Genomic DNA, 18,015 nt, shown 5'->3' on the forward strand with positions numbered 1-18,015 from the left:
CTTCCTCCAGGTGGAGCCAGGGATTGAAAGGGGTTTTGTGGACACTCTCTCGTGTTACTTGTGTTTTCCTCTTGATCTTCCTAATATTGTTTTGGGAGTTTGAATGTACAGGTGCCCCTCTTCGCCTTTGGCTGGGGCGACAAAATATTCGCTCCTAGTTGTTGACCAGCGACAGATGCTGCTCTCCTCTAAACGATGTTTCTCCTGAGCGTGTGCGCTTGTCGTTTACTCGCGTATTCATCATCAAGTCGGGCTGTCTGATCAACTCGGATTCCTAGTTCGGCTGTGTGGGATTTCCCTTGCTCCTACCCGTCTCGGAGAATGACACAGCACACCGGTTCAACAACACGTAAACATTTAATGACCGCTATCGCCTGCACCACGATCCCAACAGCCCCCGCACATCCGCTGTGACGGCCTTTTATCAGCGGCGGAGCGCCGCTCGCGTGGCCAGTTGCCTTTGGCCTCCTCGTGGTCAAAATGACCATTTATGATTGTCGGAGGGGCAGCCTGGGCCAACCGCTTGGAATCGCCAGGTTTCCCACACATCTCCCCCCTTCCAAAAACGAAAACAGAGGACGTCTTAGATGGTCTTGGGGGGGGGGGGGGGGGGGGGGGGGCTTTCTTCTGGGTCAGCAATGGTCTTCTCAGATGGGCGAACACGGGTCCGACGTCAGTACTTCCGGACAGTACCGATGCAGGGTGGAGGGTGGTCTGATGATGGGAGCTGTGTTGCCGCTGTCTGGCACGAGGAACTAGAAATTAAAAACAACATGAGGCCATGGCGCGGTAGGAACAAGTGGCCGCGCACACGAAAGTGGCCTGCCCTACTGTGCATGCGGGAGCGCGGCCACTTTCTCTTCCCCCCCCCCCCCCCTTCCCAAAACACCGAAGAGGGCATGAACATAATTCACTTAAGAGCTCCTGCTACTCCCGGTCGTCTTCACCACCGTCTCAAGTTGTACCGCGGTAGAGACGGTGTGGAATCTTCCGAGAGGTGGTCCGGATAGTCGCCATCTGGAACCTGCGACACATCTACCTCCTCGGGTTCATAGAAAGCTTTTAGGTCGGCGACATGAATAGACCCGCACACTTCACCAGATTTACAATGCACCAGCTCATAAGACAGGTTGGAGAGCTTTCTACTAACACGGTAGGGGCTATCCCACATCTTTGCTAAAGAGGCCGTGAAGCCACTAGCAGCATCACTCAGCGGATGAGTTCGCCTCAGTACCAGATCTCCTACCTTGAACTGCAGATTTCGCCTTCCCTTGTTCTACTGGTTTGCCTGGTGCAGTCTCGAGACGTCGAGGCTCTCTCGAGCTTCACGCAGGTTCTTCGTGAAACGCTTCCGGAGATCTTCTGCGAACTGCGTGGTAGTGCGCTGCATGCTTGCAGGATCTGTGCAAAGGAGGCCGTTTCCCAGGGGAAACACGAGCTCTTTCCCAATGTTAAGTTGGGCCGGAGTGAAACCCGTGGACCGGTTTAGTGTTGTGCGGGTAGCGAATGCCATTTCTTCCAATTTCGCGTCCCAGTCTTTGTGTCGCTCTGTATGTGATACAGGCATTTGCTTCAGGTTACGGTTCACCCTTTCCGTGATATTCGCCTGTGGATGGTATGGCGAAGTCCGTTTGTGTCGTATGCCTAGCGCCTTACACGCATCCACGAACACCTTGCTAACAAAATAAGAAGCGTTGTCTGTAATTTTTTTTTATTATTTAGAACATACTGCAGGCCAAAGACTGGCCCAGCAGGAGTGGAAAGAACAACAAGTAAAATACAAATAAGCACTTTTGAAACCAAGAATAAAACACATCGATATACATATTCGAGGCATATATCAATAAATATAATACAAGAGAGTGACGTGCAAAATAATAACATGCAAGGTTTTTATACAGAAAAAGCAATCACATCTAAGAAAAATAACTATCAATGGCATCACAAAAATCGGCAGCCTCAAAAACGCTAGAAGGAAGAGAGTTCCATTCCGAGATGGTGCGGGGAAAGAACGAAAATTTGAAACGATTAGTGCGTGCAAATCTTGGTGTTAATGAATATTGATTATGGTGCCTCGTAGGTCGTGTCATTAACGGGATGAGGTGATTATGTGTACCAAGCCGTACATTGTTTTGTACCATATGAAATAAAAATTTTAGTCTGGAGAGCTTCCTACGCAGCTCAAGTGTAGCTATGCCATTCGTTTACATAAGGTGTGATGGAGAGTATAATCTTTTAAATTTTTCATAGAAGAATCTAACCGCGCGCCTTTGAACCATTTCCAGCTTCGAAAAGTTTTTTTGTGAGGAGATCCCAGACAAGGCTGGCGTATTCAAGTTTCGATCGCACAAAAGTGTTATAAGCTAAAAGTCTGACATTAAATGGTGTTTTAATCAGTTTGCGCCTAAGGAAACCAAGTTTACGGAATGCGGATGAGCAGGTGTTATCGATGTGTGTATCCCATGATAGAGTCTTAGGAATTGTCAGTCCAAAATAATTATACTCTGAAACTTCGCGCACAGGGGAGCTACAGACATCGTAAATAAAATCAAGTGGAATTTTTTGTTGGTTACCCGTAATAAAACAGTTTTTTCTGAATTTAATTTCATTTGCCACTCGGCACACCAATCTGCAATTTTTGAAAGTGAAGAGTTTAATGCATACTGGTCGGATGAGCTAGTTATATACTTGAACAGAACACAATCATCCGCAAAAAGTCTAATGCTTACACTTTCATCAATGACTGAAACAATATCATTAATGTATACTAGAAATAACGAGGGCCCCAGAACGCTGCCCTGGGGTACACCCGAAGATACACGCAACTCATTTGAAAATTCCCCACCAATATCAACGAACTGTTTACGCCCTTGTAGATATGATTTAATCCATTTAACAAAAGAAATCGAAAGACGGATATTTTCTAATTTAAATACTAATTGTCCATGAGGGACCCTGTCAAAGGCTTTACTGAAATCCAAGAAAATTACGTCTATCTGACCAGATTTATCAAGACTAGTGGCGAAGTCGTGGACCGTGGTTAAAAGCTGAGTTGTGGTCGAACACCTCTTTCTGAAACCATGTTGGAAGGGAGATAAAATGTTGTGATACTCCAAGAAGGAAGAAATGAAGTTTGAAATAATATGCTCCATGAGTTTGCAACGCGTACATGTGAGAGAAATGGGACGATAGTTTGTTCGCGATAATGGGTCTCCTTTCTTGAATACATTGACGACGCGTGCTAAGAGCCAGTCATTCGGAAGCACACTGGTGATAAACGAAGTTTGAAATATTATTGTCAAAAAACGTGTCAGTGACTCTGCGTACCGTCGAAGAAAATACTTCGAATCTTATCGGGGCCTACTCCAGACTTCGTTTTTAGGTTTAACAGCATTGACAAAACACCTTGATAGGAAATAAAATCAGCATTCATAGGTGACAAAGAACCGCGACATTCATACTCGTCTTTTTCTCCGAAAACTGACTGAAAATAAGAGTTGAAATGCTGAGCAATATCTTTTTTATCTAAAACAAGACTGTCATTTGTCATAATTTTTTCAACAGGATCATTCTTGTTGGCCAGGTATCTCCAAAATTATTCAGGGTCATCCCTCAGAAAAACTGACAAATCATTTACAAAGTAGCATTCCCTAGCCTGTGCAACCCTGCTGGTTAACTCAGTCTGTAACTGACGTAGCCTTTCGGGATTACATTTTCTTTTTCTCATTCTTTTTTGTCTACGTTTGAGATGAATGATGTTTCTATCAATCCACGGATGTGTTCATTTTGGTGACCGTTGTTTATTAGGAAGGAAGTTGTCTAAACAAAAGGAGCATATAAGCTTAAATCTTTGCCAAGGAACCGATACATCGAAATCATTTATATCGAAGTCAGCAATCGCCGAATCTAAATATTGAAGAACACTGTCATCATCAGCACGTCTGAAATCTTCGACAGTCGTCACTGTGGGTTTTTTATTGGCTGGAAGCGCTACCAAAGAGCAGCAAAAGTATAGTAACTTGTGATCCGACACACCATCTTCAACAGTAACATGGCAGTCAGAAAAGGCATTCGTTACAAAAACTAGGTCTACAAGCGAACTACTTAAGCCCTGGACACGTGTAACCTCTGTTACAATCTGTGATAAATCACATGCAAATATTATGTCACAAATTATCGTAGCATTTTCAGTGGATGCATTTGAGAAACTCGTCCAACTAATATCTGGGAGATTAAAGTCGTCAGAGAGGATAACATTGTTATTTTGAGATCGTAGTAAATGATCATACAACCTTAGTAAAAAGTCAGCGGGTGAACTTGGGGGCCTATACACAGCACACAAAATGACACTTGAACTGCACACATTCACTCTAAGAAACAAACTTTCGTTATAATCTATCTGATCTAGTAAAACAGCGTCAATTGATGATTTGGGCACGATTGCAACGCCTCCCCCCCCCTCCCCCCCCCCCCCCCCCCCCCCCCCCGCGATGAACGATCTCTTCTAAATATTTTGTGCGATGACGGGATTACTTCGTTATCATTGATTTCACCGGTAAGCCAGGTTTCTGTGATTATCGTCACATGAGGATCGTAGTTCAATCAAATGAGCTCAAGCTTATCTATTTTGTTACTAATGCTACGAGCATTGAAATTTACAAACCGCAGTTGTTTGTTTACAGCTTGTGGAACTGCCCGTCAATCCTTAGAATGAGCTGGCGACGCAGAGGAAAGCAGTACGCGTTCATTGGCAGCCTCGTCCCAGATATACGAGTCATCATTAATCCGTAGCTTATCGTGAACCAGAAGGACCCTCTTACCGTTAGCCTTATCGTGTTTGGCACTTTCCCACAACTTTTTTCTTTTATGTTGCACGCTCTGTGAATTGTCGTTCTGAATGAACACGTTAGACCCCTTTAACTTTTTCGCATTTTTGAGGACTGACTGTTTCTCGGTTAAATCTTGAAAGTACATAATAACTGGTCTTTTGGTGCCATTTCTTCCAAGCCTCTGTATTCTGGCAATTGAAGTACAAGGAACACCCAATTTATCAGCAAATATATCAGATATTATTTTACTCCTCAGTTGTTCTTCGTTCTCATTCGGACTTTCCGTGACACCAAAAATGACTAGATTCGAGCGCCGAGAACGGTCCTCAAGGTCAGAAATTTTTATGCTTTGTTGGAGCACAGTACTTCGAAAAGAATTAACAATGGTTTCTAGCTGGTCTATCTGACTACACCTCTCTCTTAGCTCTTTTAGGATTCCATTCATCTCAGTGAATTTTGCGTGCATGTCATTTACTGTTCTGTTGGTTGCAGTTTGCTGTTTGCGAAACTCTGTTATATCTCTCTGTATGGTCGCTTGACCATCAAGTAGGGTTTGAAGCATTTCCAGGCTAAGGGGGCCGGGATTAGACTCCACGTCACCGCACAGCAGTAACCAACAAACAAGAAAGCAATCATGGACACATCTCTTTAAACACCGTGGGCGCGGCACAATCATAAGCGCTAAATTATTACTTCTGAAAGAGGATGTACAATAACTAACCTGTAGCAAGAAGAACGGCAGCCTCGTTAGCCACATGCCTCTCATGGTTTCGACGTGCCCACTGAAGAAATATTGTTGGGGAGTGTCTCTTGTAGTAGATGCTGCAGATGACGTCACAGGTCCCGTGATGCCAAACCCGTCGTTGATAAGTGGCGCCGCTGTAGTCACGTTGGTAGAAACAAACGTTGCGGCAAAGCCAAAGCGCGCGAACGTCTCGAGAAGACAGTCCCATATTTTAATAGAGTCTAGTTTGCGCAAAGGAAACATTTCGACTCACATTGTGAAATGGTCGGTCACTACTAGCAAATACTGATTGCCGCGTGGACTACGGGGAAAGGGACCGGCAACGTCGCAGGCAACACACTCCCAGGGGTACTTGCTTTTGACCGACTGCATTAAACCTGGTGGTTGGCCACCTCGGGGTTTCGCCTTCTGACAAACCGGGCAGCTACGTGTGTACCTCATCACATCCTACCTCATACCTGGCCACGTTGCAATTTGGGGCAACTTTTCGTAAGTTTTGCTCCCACTGCTGTGGCCTGCCAAGGCGGGATCATGCATATATCTTATGACTTACGCAGTTTACGTGGTGTGACAGTCCGGAATGGCGGGCCGCTGGACCCATCGTCCGCCTGGGGGATGTATCGCAGCAGGATGCCGTCGCTGCTGAGCAGGTATGAGTCTAAGTCTCTGGGATTCCCAGCGTCGGCCGAGTTTTCTTCTGCCAGCTGGTGCATCACCTTCTGACAAAGTCCATCAGACAGCTGGGCCGCTCGGAGCTCCTCTCTGCTCACCAGGGTTCCCCACCACGACTCTGGTGTGATGGGCGCCGCATTGGCCAGTGCCACCAAGTCGGGATCCACCTGCATTTCCTGCACGAGAAGTGGAGCACGGGACAACGCATCTGCAACGTGGTTAGCCACTCCACGCTTGTACTCGATTGTGCATTTGTAGCGCTGGGGCGAAAGGGCCCATCGAGCGAGTCGTCCTGCAGGGTTTTGAAGCCCTTTTAGCCACGAGAAAGCCATGTGGTCAGTTTGAATGCTAAACGAAGCGCCGACAAGTTACATGTCAACCTTCTTAAGCGCAAAAATAATTGCCCGGCACTCTTTTTCGGTTGTTGAGTAGTTTCGTTCCGCTCCGGCTAACCTATGACTGGCGAAAGCTACGGGACGAAGAGCGCTGTCATGTTCCTGCAGAAGGACTCCTCCTAATCCGTAATCGCTTGCGTCGGTCTGCAAGATAAACGGACGATTCAAGTCGGGCAGGTTGAAACACGCGTTTTCAGTCACAGCCCTTGAAAGACACGCGAAAGCGGTTTGCTGCTCTTGCCCCCAGCACCATTTCGTTTTTTTTTTTGCGGAGTAATCGGTTCAGAGGTTCAGTTATCTCAGCGCATTGCGGAATAAAATCTCTATAAAACGCAATCATCCCGAGATATCTCTGTAGGCTTTTGACGTCATGAGGGGGTGGGTTTTCCGTTATTGTGCGCAGCTTATCTCCATTCGGCCGCAGCGTTCCGTTATCTACAACAAATCCGAGAAAATTGATTACAGGCGAGGCCAACTGGACTTTATCTGGATGAATCGTAAGACCGGCTTGACCAACACCACCTGGACAGAAGGCCTCCACACGCGTCATCATAGTCAGATCGATCGAGGCGAGAGATTGGGCACGAGTGCTGCGTCAGTGTTCGGCTGCGGCTCGTGGCCAATCAGCGCGTCGAAGGTCGGGCTCGGGCCCAATAGCCGAGTTAGCGCGATCCGACTTTGATGACGTTTCATGAAGGGAGAGGAGACCATGCGGAAGCCTTCTGTCTAGGTGGTTTTGGCTTGACGCATTCGTTCGAGTACACTCTAAAAAACGTCTGTGCGTCTACTTTCACTCACAACACCCGGAGAGCCACTCAGCGCAACTTACGGATGCAGCTCAGCGAATGACGATGCCGAAACATCTGTTTAGACCAAAAAACACAGTCTGAGTTCTGACATTAAGCAATGCAAAACGTCACGAGGATCTGGGGTTCGGGGGACGGATGCCTGATTGGAATCGTCTTGTTCTCTCTCGATTCTATGTACACGTGGGTTTGCAGACCACGCAAATGATGGTTCCAGAGTCATGTTCTGCGGTGGAGGGGGGCGGTATCTTAGTTCCGCGAGGATGTCGGCCTGGATGGTGATCGCCTCCCGTGCCATCTGGTCTAAATTCGTAAAGGTGCGTCCCCTAAGATGGGGATGGAAACGCGGGTGGCTTTGGCGGATGGCGCGTTGTACTTTCTCCGCGTCCGGTGCCGCGGCGTCAGCGATATCGTACAGGCCCTGGAGAGCCCTTACAAACTCAATAAGCGACTCTTCCGGGTGCTGTGTGCGCGCGTGCAGCTCGTCCCTAATCCGCATGCTGTAATCTGGAGGCAGGAACTCCGTCCCAAATCGTGCCTTGAAATCTGACATACTTGTGAATTTGGTTTGTCTTTGCCTCCACGGTGCTGCACTGTCTGTCAGTGCAACCGGCAGAAGGCGGGTGAGGATGGTTTCGTCGTCAATTCCCGACGCAGCTTGGTAGTCCCGCAGTCCCCAGACGAACATCGCGACCGACTTTCTATCTGCGTACCCCGAAAAAACCGGAACGCTAAGGGAGAGCCTTAAGTAGTCCCTGGGGGGCGTGCTTTCAGCAGGAGTGGGGCTTGAGCGCAACATCTGCTCTTGTTGTATGTTAAGAAGCATGGTCATGGCCACTCTTAGTTCTGCTAGACCATTCTCTGATGATGCGCCTGCCGGGACTGAGACTGCAGGCTTAGCGTATGGTTTCATGTCGCTGGCGGCGTTATCTGCGAGTGCACCGAGCGTCAAAAGGTCGTCCTCAATCACGTTTCTGTCGGCGTCCTCTGTAGACGCCATCGTAATGTAGTGGAGGCTTCCGCAGGTCAATGAACTTAGGCTTGCGAAGAAACGCCCTCTCAACTGTAGGCAAACTCAGGAACGCAAAGTTGACTATGTAAAACGTAAGAACGAACCCAGTTTGCTGCCATCCTCCCAAACGAGGAGCATGTCACGTCTGGGCGCCAGTGTGGGATTTCCCTTGCTGCTACCCGTCTCGGAAAATGACACAGCAGACCGGTTCAACCACACGTAAACATTTAATGACCGCTATCGCCTGCGCCTCGATACCAACATCCCGCGCGCATCCGCTGTGACGGCCTTTTTTCAGCGGCGGAGCGCCGCTCGCGTGGCCAGTTGTCCCTGGCCCCCTCGTGGTCAAGATGACCATTTATGATTGTCGGAGGGGCAGCCTGGGCCAACCGCTTGGAATCGCCAGGTTGCCTACAGCTGTTAGGAATAAGCAACGCCGAACTATGTGTTAAGTTCGCCGAATCGCGTAATGGCGCATTACGAGCTTATTGCGGAATGCGTCATGAGCCAAGCCTACTGCCAAACTAAAGCGCACCACTGTAAAGGACACGCCTTACAAACTAAAGCGCACCACTGTAAAGGACACGCCTTACAGATTTTTAGGTCTTATTTAGAGCATCGAGCGCAATATGTTTGTCTGAATGGAAATTCTTCCTCTATGAAACCTATAATTTGCGGTGTTCCTCAGGGCAGTATATTAGGTCCCCTTCTTTTTAACCTCTATGTTAATGACGTCGTCAACATTAACCCAAATGTCAAATTTGTAAATTACGCCGACGACACAACGCTTCTGTTTTCGGCCGAGGATAGCGACGTGCTAGTGGACATGGCAAATCTGACGCTCTCAAGATTAGAAATTTGGAGCCGGGAAAATTCTCTAAAAATTAACATAAACAAAACTAAAGCTGTTCTCTTTCGCACGAGAAATAAATCGATTGGAATAATGAGGGACATTACTCTTAGCACAACCCCAATTGAGATTGTGAGCAATTTTAAGGTTTTGGGAGTGATCTTTTCTGAGAGTATGTCCTGGGATAATCACATAAATTACATAATTCCCAAACTGTCACGAATAACTGGATTGTTATATCGCCATCGATCAATTTTGCCAACGAATGTTAAATTACTAATCTACAATTCTCTGTTTTATTCGTATTTAAATTATGGCCATCTTGTTTGGGGCTCAACTACATTATCGAACCTTGAGAAGATATTTTTATTACAAAAAAAAATGCTGAGGTCCATTGGCGGCGTCTCGTTCGACTCCCATACAGCTGGTTTGTTTAGGGCTTTCCGCGTTATTAATATATACAATTTATACAATTATAGACTTAGTATAATGTTTAAAACGGAAAACAATAGAAATACACATTTCCTTAAAAATTTGGCTAATCTTTATCTGAAAGAACCGGTTTACTCCACACGTCATGCACACCTTTGGGAGATGGTGGCTCGGAGAACAAATTACGGCTCCCAGATGGTTCGATATACGTTGCCTAAATTGCTGAACCAGTTAGAAGAGAGTGAACTGGAATTGAATAGAATATCACCAAAACAACTTAGAGAATATTTTATAAGCTTAGATAGGTAAATTAGCAATGACTTCATCTTTCATGTAATATATATATATTTTTTTTTAAATATATATATATCTTTTTTTCCTTGTTTGCTTAGTACGCATTTTGTGCTTTTATAGTGTCCTCTTGTTTCACCTTCAACCATGTTTTGGTATGAAATATGTTTTTTGTATGTGTTTTTTTTTTTTTTTTTCCCTGTGCCTCTGCTATTTCGCTTATGTAGGAGGTCGAGGACCTTGTCAAGCTGTACTTTACAGCTTTTTTTCTCGACCTCCGCCATCAGTGTTGATGGGAAAATAAACTTACTAAACTTACTAAACTTGCCATGCCTACAATACGTGAGTCACCCTTGTTCCTAAAATCTGTTGTTACCCATTATGTTGCGTATTCCGAATTATTTCAAAGTAAACTTTGATTATAGCAGCTAAGACGCTTCTTGAAAGTCACATAGATCGCAACTGATTTTGAACATCGCCTTTTTACATGTTTTATTCTTATATTCACATCTTGCAACCTAATTGGCGAGTATCTTCAAATTTAATTCACTTACATATTAAGGTATTTGTACAGTGCTCAAGATACTGCCGAACGTCGTCTCGTCACTTCACCCGTGACAATAGTTTGTAGTGAAAGTAACTTGACATCGACTCTAAATAAATTTTCAAAGGGGTATTTAGTATTTTATTTTTAGTACTTTTGTTGAGTATTTAGCAGAACACTGGGTAATTCTGAGTGGTAAATATTAATGCGCGCCAGCGCTATTCCGTAGTAAAATGTGGAGGAAGTGCCAAAGCCGAATTCAAGCTAACAGTGTCGCGCAGCAGTTTGCATATATCGTTTCCTGATACCGTGCTCAGAGAGACATGTAGCACTTGTCGACAGTACAGCAGACAAGTGTTCTTTGAACAGACGCCAGCTGAGGCTAAAAAGAGCGTTCCTCCGTAGCCACAGAAAACGGCAGGGACCTAACATCAATTTCGGAATTTTATTAGTTGACACCGGTGAATGCTCCAATGAAAAACCATCGTTAAGTTCGTAATATCCTATTTTGAACTTGTTTTCAAACTACGTCAGCGTAAATTGTGTTCTTAGATGTTAGTTTGAAGAGACTTAAAAAACAAAAAGCAATACGGTCACTGTCAGAAGTCAGACATTTTTTGGAGAAAAGATATGTTCCCTGCTAGAGTACGTATATATAAAAAAAGAGCATTACAGTTCAAAAACTTACAAATCAAAAACCATAAACAACTGACGTTTGAATTGTGTGGCAGAAATATAGAAGAAACCCTGAAACCTGCTGGACGCATATGTGGCTATTCATAAATGAGATAAACGCAGCTTAGAGACTTGACTACACCAAATGTTACATCTTTTAACAACTCGGCCTTTGAAATATTTCTTGCAAAGCTGCACAAATTAACGACTTTGAATTTATTTTTAGTAGCAATGAAGGGGCATGTTGTAACGATAAGTCCTCTATTTCTTGGCATAGCGATCTGAATTCATTTTCGGGTTTAACTTTATTTCAAACATTAGTTGTCAGAATATTTATAAAAAAAAACTGTTTTTTATATTATGGAGAAGGACATTGTTAATTGTTTGTCTGCTGATCTAAAAAGCTTAGCTTTTGTTTGGTGCGCAATCTTTTGATGTCTCGCTCTCCCCGTCGTTGATAAAGAAATAAATCGATTGAAGGCACAGAAAAAAATGAGACTTACAACTCCCCGTAATGCCAAATTAGAGCGCAGCTCTTGAGGAGGAGGAGGGGAGGGCACGGAGAAGAGGGTACTCCCCTCCTCCTCCGTACCCTCTCCTCCTCTTCTTCCCCCTCACATCCTCCTCCTCTCTTTCGGAAGCTTCACGTAAAGGTCACGTGAAGGTCACGACCTTCACGTGACCTTTACAATTTTTACGTGACCTTCTCTGTGAATGTTGTGACCTTCGTTGGTGACCTTAGCAAGTGACTTTCGTGACGCCACTCGTGACTTTCGTGACGTCACTCGTGACCCTCGTGACGTAACACGTGACTTCACGTGTGACGTCATTATGGAAAACGTCCCATAATGCAACGGGCAGTTACGCCGACGGCGATGGCGACGGCACTCAAGCCGAAAACTTGCGCCTAAGAGCGGCTCTCTAGAACAAACGACAGACATTCAACCATCGCACAAGCTAGCCTGCATTTCAACCTTCTTCCACCTCCTTTTGAAATAAACGCCTTGTCTTCGTGAGCATATTGTTTGGGTCTACTTTGCTTGAAACGAGACTCTTGTTCTTTATATCAGCGTGTTTTCTCTGGGTGGCTATGCTAACGAATCACCGTTTGGGACCACATACCTCAAGAAGACAAAAAAAAAGAAGAAGAGTAGAGAGTTCAAGCTAGACTCCCTAACAGCCTATTCACACATTTGCGTTTGACCGTAATCGAGTGTGTTGTAACCTCTTGGGACCATATGCGACGAGAGACAACGCTGGCGTGCATCTATACAGGGTGGCAGCCCATCACTTCAGATTTGTGTTTATGTCCAAAGATTTCACGCATCGTTCGTTCACCATGGGCTTGGCATACTTTGTGGGAATGTTATGAGAGACCATGTCTCATGAATAGTGCGTAGATTTGATCTCACAAATAAAGAAATACCTTCAGTCTAGTTATACAGAATTCCAGGGCTTATCTGGCAGACGGAGACAGTGGGCCTGTGGGTTACACTGATTTGCGGTGTGTTCTTTCCACGTAAGGCGGCCGCAAGAGATCACGACGCACACAGTGATATTATAATAATATCAATAGTTTATTCACCATGCGTACATATACATTTTGTGGGAGCATGGAAATAAAAAAACAGTGTGAGCGGCTTGGCTGATCCCGAGCACCCTTGCAAACATACAGCGGCGACAAAAATAAACAAATATACACAGGGTGTTTCATGAACTGAGGTGGACAAATTCGAAACTGCGAAAACTACGCATCGCAACAAAAAAATGACTTTTTTTTGTTTTTGTCCTGGGCCAGAGGCCTATTTAGGAAAATTATTAAACTCCGGGATAATTAGATTGTTCATTATTTTTGCGTAATTAACTTTTTTAATATTGTGTTTAAGGGCATGGTTTCAATTAGAAAATTGCTCACCATCATCGAAAAATACCAAATCAGCAAATTGCAGAGCGATAGAAGGCACTTGCAGCATTTTACGGCTTTCTGAAAAACCGCACAAATTCGACGGGCTTTTAAGTTTCGGCTTGCTAACGGAGCGCATCTCGGCCCCGACGGCACCGCGCCCGTGGAGAAATTGTGCTACCAGCCTCTGCTGCGTCGCGTGAAGACAGCACAGCAGAGGTTGGTTGCACTATTGCGCTCAGATAGCAAACCTAAGCTTAAAAACCCGTCGAATTCGTGCGGTTTTTCAGAAAGCCGTAAAATGCTGAGCATGCCTTCTATTGTTCTGCAATTCCTCGATTTAGTGTTTTCTATGACGCTAATAAATTTTCCAATTAAAATCATGCCCTTAAACACAATATTAAAAAGTTCATTACGCAAAAATAATGACCAACTTAATTATCTCCGACTTTAAGAATTTTTCTAAATGGGACCCTGGCCCGGGACCAAAACGACCCAGATTTTTCTTTGTTGCGGCGCGTAGTTTTCGCAATATCGAATTTGTCCACCTATTGCAAAACACCCTGTATATATATATATATATATATATATATATATATATATATATATATGAAGAAAAGAACCCTTAGTGAAAACAGCAATAACGGACGACGTAATCTTCGACGTTTCGGCCGGAGGCCGGCATTCGTCGAAGTTTACAAATTCGAAGGTTAATACGACGTTTCGACCGAGGACCGCCCTTCATCAGGTAACGATAGTACAGCCCGTGCATATTTACATACCCCTTATATATATATATATATATATATATATATATATATATATATATATATATATGAGATTCTGAAGAATGCTCGGGCTTATGATGCATTTGTTAATGCGAGTGACAGCGTGACTGCTATTGAAGTAAACTAGGTTCTTGAAAGAAAAATGGTTTCGATTTGTGTTCAAGTATTTGAAATATTTACTCCGCGAGTAAAAACGAAAAGAATAACTTGAAATTCCTTACGGAAATAAGAATAGACAATAATCAATCTTTACTCGAGAGAATATTTATTAAGTCTGTGCAAAAGTACAGAGAAAAAAAAAGCACGTAATTTTGTTACTCGTAACAGATTTCACAAGAATTAAAATGCGCCAGCGAATCTAATGTCTTCACCAAAATAACTTAAGTGCTCAGCTTGGAGATGAGCAAAATAGGGTAGCCGGCAAATTCTCTCAAGCAAGAATATACGTCTCTGAAATTAAAGCACTAAAATGTGTCAACATTTTGGCACACCTCAAGGCAGCATGTCTTCATAAGCATTCTCACAGTCATCGATGCAAAATTATGCAGAATTTTTTTGTTTTTATGCATTACCTCGCACTGTCCTGTCGTCACCTTAAACATTCATGAAATGTTCAGCGCACGTTTTATTCAGCCAACCTATTAAGATATCATTCTTACCCCTCACAATTGTGAAGCGTAAAAAGTCTCTCAAAATCGACAATTTCCAATAGTGGCAATATAAACTTAAAAAGAATCAACATTTATTGCGTTTTGCCATGTGTACAGTATATTCCGGACTATAGGCCATACGCGATGTATAGTCCGCAAGGGCCAAGTGCACATAAAAAAAGGGCATCTCCTGTTATATTCCTAACGAGCGTGTTGGTAAGATGTACTAGATAACAAAAATTGATAGTCCGCACCCAATGCATAGTCTTGCCGCAGTGCATGTTCCGCACTTAATGACTAATCCGAACCTTGAGATTATAATACATAGTACATCTTAAAGGGTAACTGCAAAGAAAAAAAAGTTTTTTTTTAAATAGCCTAATTGGGACAAGCATGTCAAAAAACAATTTTTCCGCGAGAAAAAATATTTTTAACAGCAATATTTATTGCGTGAGACTCGTTTTAGTTTGCGGCTATTTCGTCTGTTTTAAATCGCGCGCCACGAAGTTGTGATTATGTGACGTCAATCCCAAAAGGTTCTCATTGGCTAAGAGTTTGATTGACAGCTTAGGTCTTGGTTGTTAAACCTTTGTTATATGTTGCAATTTCCTTTTGAGCGGCATATTTTTACGTTTAAAGAATAACCCATGTGATGAGAGTTATTATTCTTTACAAAAGGTTTACAAGACGGGCACTTCCGTTTGGATTCATACAAACAAAAGCTTCGCCATTCTTTCATGGCCGCCGAAGTCTGCTCCCGCCTGTCTCGCCTACCTCGACTAATCGTTTCGCCGAAGTGATCAGTGTTTCGTCGTTTCGTGCTGACCCAGGTGCTTGAGTGAGACTTCTTGAAGTGAAGTAGTGTGTGTTTAGCAGCTGTCGCAGGTGTTAGTGAGGAAGCGACGCGGGGTTTTGGCATTCATAGCGCGGTTCTTGCGTTTTCCTCTTTGCTTGCTTAGCGTGCTTTTTTTTTTTTTTTTTTTTTTTTGCTTGTTTGTGCGTGCAAATGCTGACTTTTCGGAGATGTCAGATGCGTGATCCCGACAGTGAGCCTTCCAGCAGCCATGTCGCCCCGAAAGGAATGCTATTTGGCTGGAGGCAACCGGGCGTTCGCGTAGCGACCAACGTGTCTAGTTCTCGTCATATCGCTCTGGAGGCCGTCGAGATTCGCCCCGTGTGCACCTAACGTCCGCGACTAGACAGAAAATAAAAAAAAGCACTATGTCCACTACATAAAAATGGTCTCAGTTCATGCATCTGTAGGCAGGTACGAAATCGTGCCCAAATTTATTCACACCGCAAGATGCAACACGTCGCTGTGCAAACGCAGTCCAACACGAAGCATAAAAACGGCAGATTTAGGACAACAATGCGGAGTCCATTGTTCAATTAAAACGACGTAATTTTGTGAAAACGCCCGCAGCTTTTTACTCACGGTATGCGTCGGGAAACTTCCCCATTTTGAAACAGAACGAGGCAGATTTACTTTTAAAAACGCTCCCAGCGTCCTCCCGGACCAATTTGACTGGATCAGCTGACGACGACGGGACTTAACTGGTTGAACGTCAACCCCACAACAACCAATTTGCGCTCCGTGTTAGCACCGCATTACACACACCACAAACGTTTCAGCTCTGTCGCATCGCCGTGTTGCACCAAACAGAACGAGATCGCCGAAACCAACGCAGCGCTGTCGTGAACCTTGGCTCGTGGTTGCGCACTCGTGGATTCTGTGACTCCCTTCGCTTTCAAAGCGCGCACGACGATTACGAACGATACTTTCCATCTTCCGGGAACATCACAGGGGCACTTCTCCGGTCACGTCTTCGCTACATGTGTTCGCAAACCGCGTCAAACCAAAAAAATACCGCGGCCTGGCGTGGTTGCCAGATCTTGCCGGAAGTCGAGACGCTGCGTCGTTCAACTCCGCAACGCAAGGAGAGTGAGGGGCGGGGCGTACTCCTCTTCCGCGGGGGTCGAAAGAGCGGGAGTTTCAAATGTGGAGAAATTCTGACTCTACTAAATTACGTCCTGTGGCGTAAATATTGATAAAAAAAATAATTTTTTTCGCGGAACATTTGTTTTGTGACATGCTTGTCCCAATTAGGCTGTTTAAAAAAAAACTTTTTTTTCTTTGCAGTTACCCTTTAACAATGGCAGGCTGTATTAGCTCACGAAAGATCTTGTATCTTAATACTTTTTTGTGAATATACTCTTTTATTCATAAAATTCTTTACGTCTTGTCAAGTGAACGATATAGAAAAATACAAAACCTTGTATAGTCCGCACCTGAAGAAAATCCGCACCGGGTAAAATTTAAACCCTTAAACATGTATAGTCTGTGGACCGTAGTCCGAAAAAAATACGGTAATTGTACTCGCATTGACTTGTGTTTTCGAGCTTGCCTCGGGGAGTTGAGGCATACAAATTAAGCGCTGCGCCGTTGCTATCTACGGCATGGTGGACGTCGTCACATATGGTCTTGGGAACCCTTGCTTAGAGAACAGGAATCGAAACTCCCAACAGACTGCGACCATAGGTGTTAAGCTTTGCGCTCCTTCTAGTCTCGTAAGGTCTGCAACTCTGGAAACAATGAGCACGCTTCAAGCCTATGTAGTCTGAAAATGTGACCCTAGGGCGAATGTTCCTCTCCAATTCAGGATACGCGTGTGCGCTCCTGCGGCCGCACGCTTCGTAATTACCGTGTTCGGAATCACCTTGTTTACGCGCCGGACGTAAATGGCGGTATTTTGACACAGAGAAAAGGGAGCCCTGTTTATTGCGCTGCGAAAATAAACCTTGCATCGTGGAAAACTCCGACTCAACCGTCGTGCGTTGCGCTAGGTATTTACACAGGCGGTGGATTCTGGTATTGCTAATCATAAAACAGTATCCCTTTTTTGGCAGAGAGCGCTCTATTTTCCGATATGTTTGTCAGTAAAAATGTGTTAAAATTGCTTGCAGCTTTTTAAGAAAAAAGGTTAACTTGGGCATCTTATCGCAATGCTCGCATGACGTAATGCTAAAAGAATTTCATGACTCATTCTATTACTTGGTGGTTATGAAGCACATAATACTCACTTAAGAAATTAAATGGCACGAGCATTGCGTAATGTACAGTTAGGATTACGGAGTTTGTCTTGAAATTGCTTCTAACGCGATGTTTTATAGTTTCTGTCCTATGGAAGAAAGTTTCGTAACTATTACAGGAGATATCTAAATTATAAAGGGCAATGGGACACATGCAGACATAAAGTAGGCAGAACGACGCTATACTCACAACAAGGGTGTAGTATGTTGAGCCGACTGGCCCACCTAAATATTTTAGTATATATTATTACGGGACACATTATGGAGTTATATGGAGAGGAATCAAAGCGAGTGTATTTCTGTCTGTGTTGAGAATGGAGGAACTCAGAACCA

The 18,015-nt window shown here is 44.3% G+C and overlaps 1 pseudogene; it reads right to left on the reverse strand.

The window, feature by feature from the left end:
* Positions 1-3,595: 3,595 nt before the first annotated feature.
* LOC121838484 lies at positions 3,596-4,659 on the reverse strand (annotated as a pseudogene).
* Between the last annotated feature and the right edge of the window lie 13,356 nt (positions 4,660-18,015).

This window comes from Ixodes scapularis, unplaced genomic scaffold, assembly GCF_016920785.2.
Source record: "Ixodes scapularis isolate PalLabHiFi unplaced genomic scaffold, ASM1692078v2 PGA_scaffold6__148_contigs__length_123643588, whole genome shotgun sequence".
NCBI classification, from domain to species: domain Eukaryota; kingdom Metazoa; phylum Arthropoda; class Arachnida; order Ixodida; family Ixodidae; genus Ixodes; species Ixodes scapularis.